Below are 17,487 nucleotides of genomic sequence, written 5' to 3' on the forward strand. Positions count from 1 at the left end.
GTCTGTCTTTCTGTACCGTGTGTGTGTGTGTGTGTGTGTGTGCCTGGCAGTGTGTGTGTGTCTGTCTCTGCACCGCCCCGGCTGTGTGTCTGTCTTTCTGTACCGTGTGTGTGTGTGTGTGCCTGGCAGTGTGTGTGTGTCTGTCTCTGCACCGCCCCGGCTGTGTGTCTGTCTTTCTGTACCGTGTGTGTGTGTGTGTGTGTCTCTCTGCGCATGGCTGCGTCTCTTTGTGTCTTTGTCTCCGCATCTCCCGCCCCGGGCAGCCGGGCCCCGCAGCCGGCGATCCGCTCCGCCCGCCCCGCCGCGCGGTTACCTGCGAGCCGCGTGCGGATGCTGCCCGGGCGCTGCTGCGTGACCCGCCTCCCCGCGGCGTGGAGCTGCTGCCGGCCGGCCGGGAAGTGACGCCTCCGCCTCCGGCCCCACCCCGCGCCCTGGGCTTGGGGTGCCGCCGCCCGGCTGCTCGCTGCGCCGCCGCCCGTGAGGACCCGCCCTGCGCTCGGGGGCGGCGGGACCCCCCCACACCCCCCCCCGCGCACCCCCCACACACCCCCCGCGAACACGTGCGCACCCCCCCACACACACCCCCCCCGCGAACACGTGCGCACCCCCCCCCGGCCGCCGGAACCCGCCCTGCGCGCACACACCCCCCGCGAACACGTGCGCACCCCCCCGGCCGCCGGAACCCGCCCTGCGCGCACACACCCCCGTGCACACCCCTCCCCGCCAGCGGCGCCGCACTCCGACGCAGCAGCGTTACACACCCCCGCACCCCCCACACCCCCCCCGCGCTGCCCCCCCCCGGCCCGCGGGCGGGAAGCAGGCAGCTCGGGTCCCCGCCTTCCCCCAGCCCCGGCGTGTGTCGGTCGGGCTTGGGTCAGAGGGGATAGCGCCTTTTGCACTAATCCTAGAACCCGAGGGCTGGAAGAGGCCTCAGGAGCCATCGAGTCCAGCCCCTGCCCACGACAGGACCGACCCCGCTCAATCAGCCCAGCCAGGGCTCGGTCAAGCCGGGACTTAGAAACCTCTAGGTTGGGGGATCTCCCTAGAACTGTCCCAGCGCTTCCCCACCCTCCTAGGGACGTAGTTTTTCCTAAGATCCAACCTAGACCTGCCCCACTAAACCAGCCTCCCCCAGTGTTTGGCGCTGTCCATCTTTTTAAAAACCAACTTTTGGAGAAACAGGGCAGGGGAGGGTGGAAACTGAAGGGCAGGACCAAGGAATCCCAGACAGTAATCCCCTTCCCCCTCTGCCCACTCCCGGGTCTCCATTTCCTCTCCAGGGTCACTCCCATCACTCTCCTGTTTGCTTCTTTCAGTCTTTAGACTCTAGGTTTGGTTGAACTGACAAGCTGCTTAGACTTGACCCTTCTCTCCCACCAGCTTAAATCGGGGTCCAAAAAGCGCTAAATAAATTGATGGCAGTTGGGTCCATCAATGGCTGTTAGCCAGGGTGGGCAGGAACAGTGCCACAAGCCTCTGTGTGTCAGGGGCTGGGAATGGGCGATGGGAGGGATCACTTGGTGAGTCCCGGTTCTGTTCTCTCCTCTGGGGGCCGACAGGACACGGGGCTGGAGGGACTTTGGGTCTGGCCGTTTCTGTGTTCTAGCTCCACCCAGCGCAGTGGAATTACAGATTCTTGAGGCCACTGTGATCGTCTGGTCCTGCCTCCTGCATGGCCCAGGCCAGACATCTGCCCCACAGTTATTCCTAGCGCGCATCTCAGAGGCTCTGTTCAGCCCTGGCTGGCCTGCCTGGGGAGAGAGGGCTGTGTGCAGCCGCCATGTGGAACAAGGGTGCCTTTGAGCTGTGTCAGTCAGGTGGAATCATTTCCCAAGAGCAGAGCAGTCAGGCCTGCTGTTTGCGGCTGACACCAACAAATTGTCACCGAATTACACAGAGCAGCCATCGCCTGAGCTAGAATCAGCATCATTGGGCCTGGCGTCGTTCTAGCCGGGCACGTGAGGGGTTAGCACAGGAACTGCCTGCCCTGGCCGCGGCTCCTTCCTTCTCCGTGTCGATGTCACACAAGCACGTCCTAGACGTTCGCCCTCCTCACCTGAGATGGAGCAGGGTTAGCCTTGCCCTGGGGCACTCTGCACGGATCCCATGGCCCTCCCGCCAGTTCTGAGCCCGGGGCACCTGGTCGAGCCCTTGGGGCTGAGCCATGCGTCTCTTATTGCTGTGCTGTAGTGATGTGGGAGAGGGGCCTTAGAATCCATCCCTTGCCCTGCTGCCCTCCGGGCCTGAGAACCCTGGGCCACAGCCCTCCCCCGTCCGAGGTGTGAAAGTGCCAGTGGATGGCCAGTCCCAAGAGCTTGTTGCTGATCTGTCACCAAGCTCACAGCTCGCTCCCGGGCTTTCATGGCCGCCCTGCAAGGCCACAGGGCTCTCCACTTCTGGGGCGGACGCAGTCCTGCTCAGGAGGCAGCTGCCACAGCTCTTCACATTTCACACAGCACCATCATGTGCCGTTTCCTTGCCTTTGTGCATCAGCTGCAGCCCTTCAGTGCAGCTTATGTGCGGTGCAGCCTGCTTAAATGTCAGGGCCAGATCCCCAGTTGGTCCAGATGAGCATCACACCAGCTGTCTCAGCACAGCTGCGCAGATTTGACACCAGCAGTAGCTATACACTAATCTTAGTTCTTGAAAAATCTCGATAGTGCACGAGCTCCCGTGTCCCTGTTTGCTTTGACTGGGACAATGCAGTGGTTCTAGGTTGAGAGAAGAGATGCAAGGCCAAATTCAGCTACAGTGTAAGGGGGTGCTACTCCACTGGTCACCTAAATATGCTCCAAAGCCTCAACTGTGGGTCCGAGAGCTCCAGCCAGCCAGTTCCAGCTAGTCACTAGCTGCAAGTGGATTAGCATTGCAACAAGGACCTGACTTAGCGCAGTGACCACAGAGCTTCCATTACATGCTACTCTCCTAGCTAGAGTGGATGCTGCTTTCTGCACTGCTCAGTGAGGACCATGCTGGTACGGCTCTCGTGATTTCCACTGGAGGAAAGGACCGGTCCCAGCAGCTAGCTCAGGAAGCGGTTGATGCAGAGGAACCTTGCGCACGGAAAGAGGGATGTGAAATCCCACGGAGTGGAGATCTGCCCCCTGGCTGTGGAGTTGATGCTAATGTGAACCAGCCCATCTGTCAGTTACAGTAACACACTTCTACCTGGTGCCTGATGACTTGATTCTTTGCAGCGGAGCTGGAAGCCACTGTGGGCAAGGTGTGGGGAGGCTGGCTCGGTGCCCCGCAAGGGGCAGAGCTTCAGGTGGAAGGGGCAGTCAGCCCATAGCGCTGTCCAGAATGCGGCGCTGGGCCCTCCCCCCCCCCCCAGAGCCCCACGGAGGGGTGCTTCTGTGGCGTTGTGGCAACAGCGGTAGATGGGAGCTCCGGGCCCCTTTCAAACATTGGGCCCCTGTGCAATTGTCCCTCCCCCCCATCAGCGGGTCTGGTTCTTGTCTTCAACCCACTTGGACAGTAACACCAACCCCAACCAAATCATCCCAGCCAGGGCTTTGCCAAGCCAGGCCTTACAAACCTCTAGGGATGGAGATTCCACCCCCTCCCTAGGGAACCCAGCCCAGGGCTTCCCCACCCGCCTAGGGAAAGAGTTTTTCCTCATCTCCAACCTAGACTTCCCCCGCTGAAACCTGAGCCCATTGCTCCTTGTTCTACCATCTGTCACCACCAAGAACATCCTCTCTCCAGCCTCTCTGGAACCCCCTGCAGGAAGTTGAAGGCTGCTCTCAAATCCCCCCTCGCTCTTCTGCAGACTAAACAGACCCAACTCCCTCAGCCTCTTCTCATAGGTCATGTGCTCCAGCCCCCGAATCATTTTGGTCGCCCTCCGCTGTACTTTCTCCAATGCGTCCACATCCTTTCTGTGGTGGGGGGTCCAGAACTGGACACGATACTCCAGAAGTGGCCTCACCAGAGCCGAATAAAGGGGAATAATCACATCTCTGGATCTGCTGGCAATGCTCCCCCTAATGCATCCTAATATGCCATTAGCCTTCTTGGCTACAAGGGCGCCCTGTTACATTTTATGTGCACCGAGGCATGGGTGAATGTGCACCACCAATAGAAATACAAACCTGTGGGCACTCTGCTAATCAGCAGGGCAGCACTGGGATTTCTCCTGAGGGCGGCACAAGAGCCCAGCTTCCAAAGGGCACTGTTCTGAAACCTGGAGCAGTCCTGGGGATTCTTCCTTCCCACGGGCAGGACCCTGCACTTGGCCTTGTTGAACCGCATCAGATTTCTTTTGGGCCAGTCCTCTAATCTGTCCAGGACACTCTGGCCCCTCTCCCTGCCCGCCAGCGTAGCTACCTCTCCCCCTAGCTCCGTGTCATGCACAGACTTGCTGATGGTGCGACCCATCCCCTCAGCCAGGCCATTGATAATGACGTTGAACAAAACCGGTCCTAGAATCAATCCGCGGGGCACAACCGCCAGCCAGACATGGAGCCCAGTGATCTCGCTAGATTTCTATCCACATGACAGTCCTTTCTCCAGTCCATACTGCTTTAATTTGATGGCAAGAATCCTGTGGGAGACGCTGAAGTCAAGGTCTATTGCATCCACTGCCTTCCCCATGTCCACAGAGCCAGGTACCTCATGATAGAAGGCAACCAGGTTGGTCAGGCAGGACTTGCCCGTGGTCAATCCATGTTGACTCTTCCTGATCACTTTTCTGTATTCCAGCTGCTTCAGAATGGATTCCTTGAGGATTCCCTCCAGGATTTTTCTGGGGAGTGAGGTGAGGCTGTAGTTTCTTGGAGGTTCCTTCCCTGTTAGAGATGGGTGCTGCACTTGCCTTTTTCCAGCTAATCCCCTGATGGCCACCAGTTTTCAAAGGTAATGGCCAAAGGCTCTGCAGTCACCTCAGCCAACTCTCTCAGCACCCTTGGTGCATTAGATCTGGCCCCATGGGCTTGTGCACGTCATTCCCGCTTGTGCCAGGTCCCCAGGAGGCGAGTGCAGCCCATGTGCTATTAGCCGTGGTCAATGTGATTTGTGTCACTGTGATCAGTGGTTCTGGCTTAGCTTATGGAGGGACATAGGGGCTGGGACGCAGGCTGCCGCTGCACCCCAGATTGAGGTGGATTCCATCACAGCCAGGGTTTACGGTTTGGTTCAAGGACTCTCAGCACCCCCACTCTACACTTTGTTCCAGCCCCCTGCTGAGGAAGCAGCCTATCGCAAAACGGGATCGTTTATACACAGACACTGCTCCGAACAGCACCTCGCTGCTATGGCTCAGCCAGACTGCTGAGAGCATTAGAAAAACCCGCGCCGCAGAGGCGTGCTGGCCATGCTGCCAAAGGCAGGACCCTCTCTGGGAAGTTAGAGTAGTGCAGCATTGTGAAATGAAGGGTGTGTTACTGGAACAGGCAAAGTTCACTGTTGCAGGTTGGCTGCTTGTTTGGAACTGAAAATTAATCCACCTTGAACCAGCTAATAACAAGGGGTCCACGACAGGTTCACAGGGGATTGGTCCTGGAAAAACAAATGACACCCGGAGAGGGACTAGGAAAAAGTCTAGACATATTCTTAGTTTATCTTGACACACTGAGGTTATCTAGCTAGTTTGCTTAACTTTGCCTCTTTTGCAATCAGTGGGTCTAATTTTGACCATGTGTGGAAATTATACAATTTAGTTTTAAGAAAATCAGACCCTTTTCTGAGAAAAATAAGTAAAGTGCAAGGGTACATCTAGATTACATGCCTCTGCCAACAGAGGCATGTAAAATAGGCTACCCCACATAGTCAATGAAGCGGGGATTTAAATATCCCTGGCTTCATTAAAATAAAAATGGCCACCACGCTGTGCAGACTCGGCTGATCGTCAGCACAGCGCGAGTCAAGACGCGGATCGGTTGACAAGGGAAGCCTTTGTCGACCGCTCCCTTATGCCTCGTGAAACAAGGTTTACAGGAGCAGTTGACAAAGGCTTCCCTTGTTGACTGATTCACGTCTTGACTCGCACGCTGTGCCGACGATCAGCTGAGCCGGCACAGCGCGGCGGCCATTTTTATTTTAATGAAGCCAGGGATATTTAAATCCCCGCTTCGTTGACTATGTCGGGTAGCCTATTTTACATGCCTCTGTCGGCAGAGGCATGTAATCTAGATGTACCCTAAGGCTATGTCTACACTTGCGCGATCTTGTGCCAGAGCTATGCAAATGAGGCTAAGCATGGAATATCGCCAAGCCTCATTTGCATATATAATGAGCCGCCATTTTGTGGAAGAGGCTCTTGCGCAAGAAGGAGCGTCTACACTGTCCCTTCTTGCGCAAGAAAAACCCTCTTGCGCAATGCTGTTATTCCTGAAAATAATCAGCGTCGAGGCATTGCGCAAGAGGGTTTTTCTTGTGCAAGACGGGGCAGTATAGACAGCTCCTTCTTGCACAAGAGCCTCTTTCACAAAATGGCGGCTCATATATGCAAATGAGGCTTGGCGTTATTCCATGCTTGGCCTCATTTGCATAGCTCTGGCGCAAGTTCGTGCCAGTGTAAGCATAGCCTAAGTGTCTTGATGTCAGTGCAGGTTTAAGTGCACTTAGACACATAACTACCCTTTGTGAAAACGCTCATCTAGATAGAGTAGTGCTGCATGTATGGATTAGTGAGCTAGAGCCCCTCACTTCACTGAGCTGTTCCTCCTACCAGACCCCTCCCTCTCCATCTGATGAGAAACAATCCTATTCCAGGCACATCCCATTGTTCTGGCAGAACCAAACCCTGCCCTTGCTGTAAGTTGTGAGAAGAGGAAGCTGCTACTGAATTTGCTGCTCCTAGCTCTTACCGTTTAGGAGGAGTTCTTGAACACAGACTCACAGATGGACACACCGACAGACAGACGCACGGATGCTCTCAGGTATAAAGTAGATAACAGGACACGGGACGGAATAGGTTATTACACAAAATAAAACAACCTGCAAGTTAAGCTTAGAGCCCTAAGAACTGGTTACACGGAATAGCTCACCCTCAAAGTTGTTCTAATAAGCTTCTTTCACAGACTGGACAGCCTCCCAGCCTGGGGCCAGGCCTTCCCCCTGTTCAGTCTTAGGCCTTTTCGGCATCCAGTCATCCTGGATGGGTAGCACGGAGAACTGACAGCCAAGACTCCCTCCCTCCCCACCCTTAAATAGGTTTAGCAGAAGGTGGAACTCCTTTGTGTTCCGCCTACATTTTCCTTCTGCTCTTGTGAAGCATCCAGGATGGATCCCAGCATCAGGTGACATGGCCACATGTCTTGGCAAGACCCACCATTGACCCCCCCACCCCCGGCTGACAGGAAAACAAGTCTATTCATAGATCGTTGTCCTGAGTATTAAGCCGGTAAGTTCCTTGAGCATTACTGATGGTCCTCACTGAGCATGACTCCCTTAGTAACACAGGTTTAGACTTTATTGTTTAACTTCAAATGCAGGAATGATCGATGCACACAAATGAGATAATGGAATTCAGTAGCTTGCAGCCTTCCCAAAGAGATCTCACATGATGTGTCTCACACAAAGCCTACTCCAGTTACATCATAGTCATAAGCCTATTCCCAGAAGGAATATGGAATGTCCGGTCACAACTGTACCCACCAGCCACGTGCCAGAGGATAACAAAACTAGTGATTGGCTCATGAGATCACTGGCTCCTCCCTGAGTGACAGGGTATCCACCTGACTGGGACCCGCCTGCTCCTGAGAGCTGGCTCTGCAGCTGCTGCTATCGAACACTTTGTTCCTGGCAAGCAGGCTAATAGAAATGCTCCTAGCTAATGTAATATGCTATTTCCCTAGACTGTCCCCAAAGGCCGACACAGTTAATCAGGGTTTGTAAAAGTGCTTCGTTTGCTTGGTTTCATGTCTTGCTTATTGTTACTGGAGGCAGCCAAAGAGCTGCCCAGCTCTAAAAACGGACGCTCTGGCAAATCTCAGACTGACACAGCGCAGCCCTCTTTCTGCACAGCTTCGTGTGCGTCCCTCCGCTGATCCGCGCCCCAGGAAGATTTGCTGATAGGATGCCAGATTCTGATTAACTGGGGCTCTTTCTGTTCCCTCTAGCTTGGTACCACAGCTGCCCCAGAAGTGACAAGAACTGGCCACCTCTGTGTGGGGCCGCTACTTTCTGGAACACAGCCAGCATGGGGGCGGGCGGGAGACATTTAGACCAGAGAGGGAGATGGGAGACGCCTGTTGTTGGGTGTGAGTAGAGACGGCGACGACAAGTTTCCATAGAGTGATTCATACTGGGGCTGACTTGGAACAGAATCGAGCCTCGTGCATTTACACTCTCATTTCCCTCTTGTCCTTCCTACTGTGCCTCATGCCTATACCGCCCTTAGCGCCTCAGACATCCCAACCCTTCCTCCTGCACCTCCCGCACCCTAACCTCCCGCCCTTAGCCCCTCAGACATCCCAACCCTGCCTCCTGCACCTCCCACACCCCAACCACCTGCCCTGAGCCCCTCATACATCCCAACCCTGTCTCCTGCACCTCCCACACCCTAACCTACCACCCTTAGCCCCTCAGACATCCCAACCCTTCCTCCTGCACCTCCCACACCCCAACCACCTGCCCTGAGCCCCTCAGACATCCCAACCCTGTCTCCTGCACCTCCCGCACCCTAACCTCCTGCCCTTAGCCCCTCAGACATCCCAACCCTTCCTCCTGCACCTCCCACACCCCAACCACCTGCCCTGAGCCCCTCATACATCCCAACCCTGCCTCCTGCACCTCCCGCACCCTAACCTCCTGCCCTTAGCCCCTCAGACATCCCAACCCTTCCTCCTGCACCTCCCACACCCCAACCACCTGCCCTGAGCCCCTCATACATCCCAACCCTGTCTCCTGCACCTCCCACACCCTAACCTACCACCCTTAGCCCCTCAGACATCCCAACCCTGCCTCCTGCACCTCCCACACCCTAACCTCCCGCCCTTAGCCCCTCAGACATCCCAACCCTTCCTCCTGCACCTCCCGCACCCTAACCTCCTGCCCTTAGCCCCTCAGACATCCCAACCCTTCCTCCTGCACCTCCCACACCCCAACCACCTGCCCTGAGCCCCTCATACATCCCAACCCTGCCTCCTGCACCTCCCACACCCTAACCTACCACCCTTAGCCCCTCAGACATCCCAACCCTACCTCCTGCACCTCCCACACCCTAACCTCCCACCCTTAGCCCCTCAGACATCCCAACCCTTCCTCCTGCACCTCCCGCACCCTAACCACCTGCCCTGAGCCCCTCAGACATCCCAACCCTGCCTCCTGCACCTCCTACACCCCAACCCCCTGCCCTGAGCCCCTCATACATCCCAATCCTGCCTCCTGCACCTCCCACACCCCAACCACCTGCCCTGAGCCCCTCATACATCCCAACCCTGTCTCCTGCACCTCCCACACCCTAACCTACCACCCTTAGCCCCTCATACATCCCAACCCTGTCTCCTGCACCTCCCACACCCTAACCTCCCGCCCTTAGCCCCTCAGACATCCCAACCCTGCCTCCTGCACCTCCCACACCCTAACCTCCCGCCCTTAGCCCCTCAGACATCCCAACCCTGCCTCCTGCACCTCCTACACCCCAACCCCCTGCCCTGAGCCCCTCATACATCCCAAACCTGCCTCCTGCACCTCCCACGCCCCAACCCCCTGCCCTGAGCCCCTCATACATCCCAACCCTTCCTCCTGCACCTCCCACACCCTAATCTCCTGCCCTTAGCCCCTCAGACATCTCAACCCTTCCTCCTGCACCTCCCACACCCTAACCTCCTGCCCTTAGCTCCTCAGACATCCCAACTCTGCCTCCTGCACCTCCTACACCCCAACCCCCTGCCTTGAGCCCCTCATACATCCCAACCCTGTCTCCTGCACCTCCCACACCCCAACCCCCTGCCCTGAGCCCCTCATACATCCCAACCCTGCCTCCTGCACCTCCCACACCCCAACCACCTGCCTTGAGCCCCTCATACATCCCAACCCTTCCTCCTGCACCTCCCACACCCTAACCTCCTGCCCTTAGCTCTTCAGACATCCCAACTCTGCCTCCTGCACCTCCCACACCCCAACCTCCTACCCTGAGCCCCTCATACATCACAACCCTGCCTCCTGCACCTCCCACACCCCAACTGCCTGCCATAACACTCCTGCACCTCAACTCTGTGCCCCGAGCCCATCATGCACTCAAACCCCCTGCCCTGAGCCCCTCATGTACCCCAGCCTTGACTCCTGCACCCCACATGCCCACACCCCTGCCATAAGACTGACAGAAGACAGCCTGAATGCATGCTTGAAGCTGGATTTGACCAGTATTGATGTAAACATCAAAGAAATGTGTGGAAAGGTGCAGCAGCAGAAGTCCCGTTAAATAAAGTCTGTGAGAACAATGTTTCCTTTCCGCTGTTGTTAATCATTATGTCAGTCATCAATAATATGAAGTTGTATATTTTCAGTCATGCGAATGGGCATTCTTATATGGCTCTTTGCTGAGCACTTGTTCTGAATTTTGGTGTAGTTTGGCTCTTTGCTTTGAAAAGGTTGCCAACCCCTGAGCTAGCCTGGGAGTGCCTGGTGCCATGGGCTTGGTTTCTGTTTGAGTTCTCTAGGTGCTATTGCAAACAGGCACAGAAATGCTAATCAATCTGGCTCTGGCTCGCCACCCTCTGTTCCCGTGTCCTTCTCAGACATCTCCATTGCACTCTCCTCCGATTCCACGCCACGCCTTGGGCCTCATTACAGGCACATCTAGAATCTCTTCTGCCCCCTCACCCCAGGGCATCGGGGAAATCGAGAACTCTGGCCCCATTAAGCCATTTGTGAGCAGTAAGGACGTACTAGCGGTACGTATTGTGTATTATTCGTTCCGCTGCCTTGCAGTTAGCTTGTGATTGAACAATGCTCTAGAGGAGAAAACCGAGAGCTCAGAGCATGTCGGGGGTTTGGCACTGACACTCGGCTCTGCCCTCTGGCGTCTCCTGCAGCTCTGCTGTTTCCAAGGGTTTCCACGCCCGGGGCCCAGCTAGCCCTCTGCAGAGGAGGGTTTTGGGCCCCAGGCAAGCCTCTGCCTCCTTTGTTTCTGCCTAGACGAACCTGCCAACGGGCTGAGAACACTTGCTGCCCTTTTCCAGCCTGCCTGTGGGCCTGGGAATGTGAAGGGCAATGTTCCATGTCTAGAGGAGGTCAGTGAGCATAGATGAAGGAGAGCTAGAAAAACCTGACTTGGATGTTGCCCTGAAGGCAAAAGAAGTGACACAGGCTCCCTGCACAAGATGCATTTTACGTTCCTCTGGCACGGAAAAGGCAAACACGCTTGCCGGGAACACAGGGTGGGGTTTGCAGTACAAAACTCATTAGCAGCCATGGTGGAATGTCCTGTTGCAACCCCAGAACACGCTACATTGCTAAAGCCATTCACCACAGATGCCTTCGCCAACATCACCAGTACAGATGCCCTGACATTGTCTTCTGTTCCCGATCAGAAGAACTTGTCCTGTCCGCAACTCGGCAGTGTCATCGGGAAGTGATTCTGCCTGCTAGAGGCCAACACTAGAGCCTGCTCCGATGAGAAGGTGTGGCCACTGTGGAGTGGGAACAATGAATGACACTGGGTAGAGACAGCGAGGAGTCCTGTGGCACCTTAGAGACTAACTGAAGTGTTGGAGCATAAGCTTTCCTGGCCAAAGACCCACTTCGTCAGATGCATGTAGTGGAAATTCCCAGAGGCAGGTATAAATATGCAGGCCAGAATCAGGCTGGAGATGACGAGGTGGATCCAATCAAGGAGGATGAGGCCCACTTCTAGTAGCTGATCTGGAGGTGTGAATTCCAAGAGAGGAGAAGCTGCTTTTGTAGTTAGCAAGCCATTCACAGTCTTTTTCACCTTCAGTCCATTTGGTATAATGTCCATCCGTTTGCATCTGGCTTGCACCCACCGAGGACTCTGCATTACCAGCACCTGCTTCCAAGAGGGTCTTATGAAGACACCTTAGCGCCATACACCAGCATCAGCTAGATTTAATTGTTGCTCCCAGAAAACACCTGCAGGATATGCTCCAGACTCTCCGTTTGACACACAGACCATACACCTGCATGATTGCCATCCTACCAAACACAGTTGTTGCCCATGTATTATCAACAAGAAAAGTGACCAAGAGAGGTGTCACCGTTTCCCCCAGGGAAGTAGGCTGAGTCACTGGCTGCACTTCCCCTGCATGCGGATGCAGCATGCAACATGCTCAGAATGCATCTCCATGTAACCACAGCCTTAGCTTTTGGCAAAAAGACTGTACAAGATAAAGCAGAGTGGTTTGCAGGATACGTAAAGCTTCTGGTTTCTGAGGCAACAGGCACAGCATTTCTCCACCACAACGGGGCCCTTTCCTGAGATAGGCTAGCCTCAGAGTGGCCAAGAGTGCTTGGCAACAAACAACGCCAGGGTGCTCGATCATACTGGAGTGGCCTGTGCAAAAAGATACAGGTGAGGTATGTATGAGGTGCCCTTTGTATGCGAGAGGTATGTATGAGGTGCCCTTTGTATGTGAGAGGTATGTATGAGGTGCCCTTTGTATGCGTGAGGTATGTATGAGGTGCCCTTTGTATGCGTGAGGTATGTATGAGGTGCCCTTTGTATGCGTGAGGTATGTATGAGGTGCCCTTTGTATGCGTGAGGTATGTATGAGGTGCCCTTTGTATGCGTGAGGTATGTATGAGGTGCCCTTTGTATGCAAGAGGTATGTATGAGATGCCCTTTGTATGCGAGAGGTATGTATGAGGTGCCCTTTGTATGTGAGAGGTATGTATGAGGTGCCCTTTGTATGTGAGAGGTATGTATGAGGTGCCCTTTGTATGCGTGAGGTATGTATGAGGTGCCCTTTGTATGTGAGAGGTATGTATGAGATGCCCTTTGTATGCGAGAGGTATGTATGAGATGCCCTTTGTATGCGAGAGGTATGTATGAGGTGCCCTTTGTATGCGAGAGGTATGTATGAGGTGCCCTTTGTATGCGTGAGGTATGTATGAGAAAACAATAAGGCCTTCAGCCAAGGAAACTGTCTCACTCGAATCTCTTCTTGGAGACCTCGCCGACAAACACAAATAGAGGCAATGCCAGGTGGAACATTACCAGGGACTTTGTTCATGTCAAGCCACTGTTTCTGAAACAGCTTTACATGAGACCTCAGCTTATTGAAGATCTGGATATCGAACCACCTGTAGATGGGTCTATACAGTCAGTCACCACCTAGCACCTGGAATGGCTACAGGAAAAGATGGCATTCCATCTAAAGTGCAGAAAACAGGAGGATGGGTGTCAGACGTGGGGGAGGCTAGCTGAGGGAGGAGCTGGAACGGGCTGGCTAGTAGGGAAGCTGACAAAGGCAAGATCAAGGGCTGGAGGGAGCAGCGGCAGCCTGCCAGAACTACTAGGCAACGGGAGTGTTCCCAGACAGGTAGGGGAGTCAAGCAGAGGAGAGGGGATGCTTCCTGGAAGAGCCTGTCTACCTGATGGGGTCAGCTGTGTGGATTGTCACCTGTTGATTGGCTGAACTCTGGTTGGATAGTGTGGGGCCTATCAGATCTGTGTATCGCTTCTGATGACTCCTCGCCCTCCTTGGCAGGGATGAGTCAGGCTCAGAGGTAACTTGTCACATCAGACTGTGGATGTGTTTAAGCACAGTGTCTTGCATGCCCACCTGAGGACAGGGGCGGGACCCAGGGACAGGAAGGAAGCTAGCACTGCGGTGTCACACAGAACCCCAGGAGACTGGAGTGATTGCAGCAGCTGCTGAGGAATCTCTCTCATTAGTGTTGTTTTGTGGGTAATTCTCAAAAGACTGCACCTTCTTGCTGACCACGTATGGCCGGAGAGTCAGTGAGGCTTCCGTGCCACCAGATCAGCTATCAGCATGATCTTGAGTGTGAGGCAAGGCAAGAAAAGTGCAGGTGAACTGCAGGAAAATCTCTCTACGTGGCCTTGACAACTGACCAAGGCTCTGAACTGGTGAGCGGATGGGGCCTTTGGCAATGGCTAGAGAGGATGGATTGGCTCCTACTCCTCCTCAGCCTGACTTTATCTTTCCCTGAAGGCTACAGTCCAGCGTGATGGCAATCGATCCACAGTGGCGTCAGACGGGGCGTGTTTAGGCACCAGTCTTCTCTCTGGAGCTTCATGGGGCTTTCTCCTCTCACCAGCGCAGTCCCTTCCTGTACAAGATGAGGGGGGAACGTCTGAGAGCCAAAGGCAAAGTCAAACGCATGCTGATAAGATCGTTTCATGTTGCTGTTGCTCAGGAATTGGACTTTTTAATCCTCGTGATGTTGTAAAATGACACACACTGAGCTGCTTTGGGGCTTTTGCTGTTGTCTGCCGTGTATTTATTTTTATGTTACGAGAGCACCTGACAGTCCTAGAGGCTCTGTAAAAACACAACCAAATAACAGTCCCTGCCCTAAGAAGCTTACTGTCTAAGACAAGGTGCGACAGATGGATACAGACGGATGGGGGAGGGCAAGCAAACTAGGAAAGGCTATTGCTCAGCACGGCAGCCAGTGAGCTCTGCACGCCAGCAGCCTCACCAGTGTCATGGCTTTTGTAGGTGCCCCAGCAAAGCAGGCTGCTGAGCAGGGATTTGAAGGCAGATGAGGGAAGCTGACGATATTATCATTGCCCTGCTCACCCAGGTCTGCCTGTGCGACACTCACTTGTTCGGCTGTATCAATGTCCCTTCTCAGACAGCCATAGCTCTGGTGACCGCTGAGGCTGTCTAGCCTATTCAGGCAGGAAGAGACCTCAGGGCAAACTGTGTCCAGCAGGCCACCCTCCTCCCCAGCTATAAACCCGGGCTGTGGTTAGTGCCCACCAATTGCACCTCTAGTGGTATCCACAGCTGCCAGCTTCCTTAAGCTCCATCCACAGCCTGCCCCTTCCCCACAGCCCATCGCCGCTCCTGCACCGCCCTCTTCCCACCCCACTGCGCCCCATCCCCCACGGCTTCCCGCTTGCCTCCAAACAGCGAATTGGTGGGAGAGGAGGGTGGCAGGTAGCTGAGCACCCACTGTTTGTTTTTCTGTGGGTGCTTGGGGTCGGCCCCTGCGGGGTCTCCCCTGGGCAGAGGTGGGTCTCTCAGAAGCATGCTCAGGTCACAGGCAGTGCCTACGGGGTGTGGCACACTACAAAGGGGGCAGCGCCTTTGCGGACTCTTTCCATCTACCAAGCAGTGCCCGAGGCAGCCCCAGGGCAGGAGGCCTGGGCAGGGAACGAGGCCTGGTTCCGTGGGCCAAGCTGAGAGGAAATGTATAAAAAGAGCAACGAAGTGGGCCACGCCAATTCAGGGTTTGATACAGTAACTAACGGACGTTTTTGCTAACAACATGAACCCGAGTTACCGGGGTCTTAATATCAGTTTTACTTTGCTGTTCCCTTTAGCTAATGTAAAGCTGGCTAGGAGGTGTTGCAAGGGCAGGTGGCCAGTATCATCCAGTACAGGCGGCCACAGAAACCCGCACAGCCCCGGCTGAGTGTGACCCACCTGACTGCCCCGTATCAACCAAGGTCACATTCCGTCATGCACCAGCTGGGAGAGTTGGCCAGGCCAGACTCAGCTGACACGTTTCATAGCCTGGCAGAGGAAAGGCCTGTTGGACAGCTGCCATGGTGTGAAAATCTCCACCCAAAGGCTCTGTAAATCCTCCAGTACTAGCATCATTGGTGCTTTGAGCTGGCCCTTCGCGGCTACGGCAGCTTGTGCCATGGTGTGAGATGGAAGCAGCAGGTGGAGGGGCTGGAGCGAATAGAGTCGAGTACTTACAGAGAGGGCTATTTCAGGAGACTGGCACATCAGTGAAAAGCAGAGAGGGCGTTTGAGGGCAAATAAATGAACTTAGCTCACCCCACAGCCAGCCGTAGCTCTGTGTGACTAGTTTTCACAAGCAAGGAACTTTCACTTCTTGGTCACAAGTTAAAATCTGCCCCAACTGGTATTGTCCAGGATGCAAAGTGGTCTAGTGCAGGGTTTCTGTGAGATGGGTGATGCTTCAGCTTACAGTCAAAAATTTAAAAAACAACCAATAGTCTAGTAGCACCTTAAAGACTAACAAAACAGGTAGATGGTACCATGAGCTTTCATGAGTACAGACCACTTCTTCAGATGACACGAGTGTTAGAAGTCCAGATCCAAGAATAAATAAGGAAAGGAGGCAGGGGGGACAAGGAAAAAAAGGAGAAAGAAAAGGAGGAGAGGAAGAAAAAAAAGAGAGCTGGTGAGTAGATAAGCTTCATGGGGTAGCCAAGTTAGTCTGTAACAGGAAAAACTTAAAAAACAACAAATAGTCTAGTCAATAGCACCTTAAAGACTAAATAGTTACAAGAGGTGGATAAGAACCATTAGCACCTTCATTGTTTGGTTGGTTGATTAGGTCATTAAGAGGTGGAAGATAATGTGTGAGCCAGCTGATATACAGGTTTATACTATTTGCATAAGAATTAAACTTGTGAATGAATTTAAGTTCCAACCCTTCCCTGTATATTTCGTTTGTGGAATTGGCCTGAAACAAAACAGTGACTTGGAGACTCAGAATATGATCTGAGGAAGTGGGTCTGGCCCATGAAAGCTCATCACCTATTAAACTATCTTGTTATTATTTAAAGTGCTACATAGTTTTTCCTTTTGTTTTTGGAGATCCATTAATGAGTGTCCAGGATGATTAAAGTGTTCTCCAATAGGTTTTTGTGTGTTGCCTTTTCGGAGATCTGATTTATGTCCATTAATTCTTTCCTGTAGACACTCTCCAGTTTGGCTAGTCTACCTTGCAGTGGGGCATTGCTGGCATTTGATGGCATAGATCATATTACTGGATGTGCAGTTAAATGAGCCCCTGATTTAGTGGCTGATGTGGTTGGGTCCAGTGATGAAATCGCTGGTGTAGATGTGTGGGCAGTGTTGGCAGGGGTGGGTTCCTGGGTGATTATGATGGAGGTGTGTTGCGTAGTGACTGGAAAGACTTGGCTTGAGGTTAGGGGATTGTCTGTAGGGAGAATGTCCAGTTTTTGTGCATTTCTGGCTTTTGGCTCCTTTGGCTGGGAAGTCACTTCTTGGATTGCGACTTTGCCCCCAGGTGCAGCAGGTGTAATAAATGCTGTCTGGCGAAGCCCCAGACATTGCCTTTCAAGATTTATTACAACTGTGCTAATTTCCTGTTGCCATTCTGTAAGTCACTTTCTCTAGGTCTCTTTCTGGCAGCCTCTTGTCTGTTTTTACTTTTAATCCTCTTTGATTGTCTTGCCATTTCTCTTGCTGTGTGAAGGTTACACAGACTCGTAGGCCTGGAAGGGACCTCAGGAGGTCGTCCAGTCCCCTGCATTCATAGCTGGACTTAGCATTATCTCAACATCTCTCTTCATTTGCAGTTTCTGTCTTTTGCTAGCATGCAAGGCAACTCCTGTCTCTGCTTCCTTTTATCCTCAGAACCATAGTTTTCTACCATGACATA

General features: G+C 53.8%; 1 protein-coding gene across 2 annotated transcripts in view; it reads right to left on the reverse strand.

The window, feature by feature from the left end:
• The window catches only part of BDH1 (3-hydroxybutyrate dehydrogenase 1), a 46,841-nt gene extending 39,722 nt beyond the window's left edge, over positions 1–7,119 (reverse strand). The window contains exon 1 of one of the 2 annotated variants that reach the window (XM_075938322.2): positions 6,990–7,119. The gene's annotated coding sequence lies outside the window, so the exon portion shown is untranslated. Of the gene's footprint in view, positions 1–313; positions 472–6,989 lie in introns of those variants that run through there. The other variant, XM_075938321.2, reaches the window with a different exon arrangement.
• Between the last annotated feature and the right edge of the window lie 10,368 nt (positions 7,120–17,487).

This window comes from Pelodiscus sinensis, chromosome 10, assembly GCF_052426305.1.
Source record: "Pelodiscus sinensis isolate ZL-2025 chromosome 10, ASM5242630v1, whole genome shotgun sequence".
Taxonomy (NCBI): Eukaryota; Metazoa; Chordata; order Testudines; family Trionychidae; genus Pelodiscus; species Pelodiscus sinensis.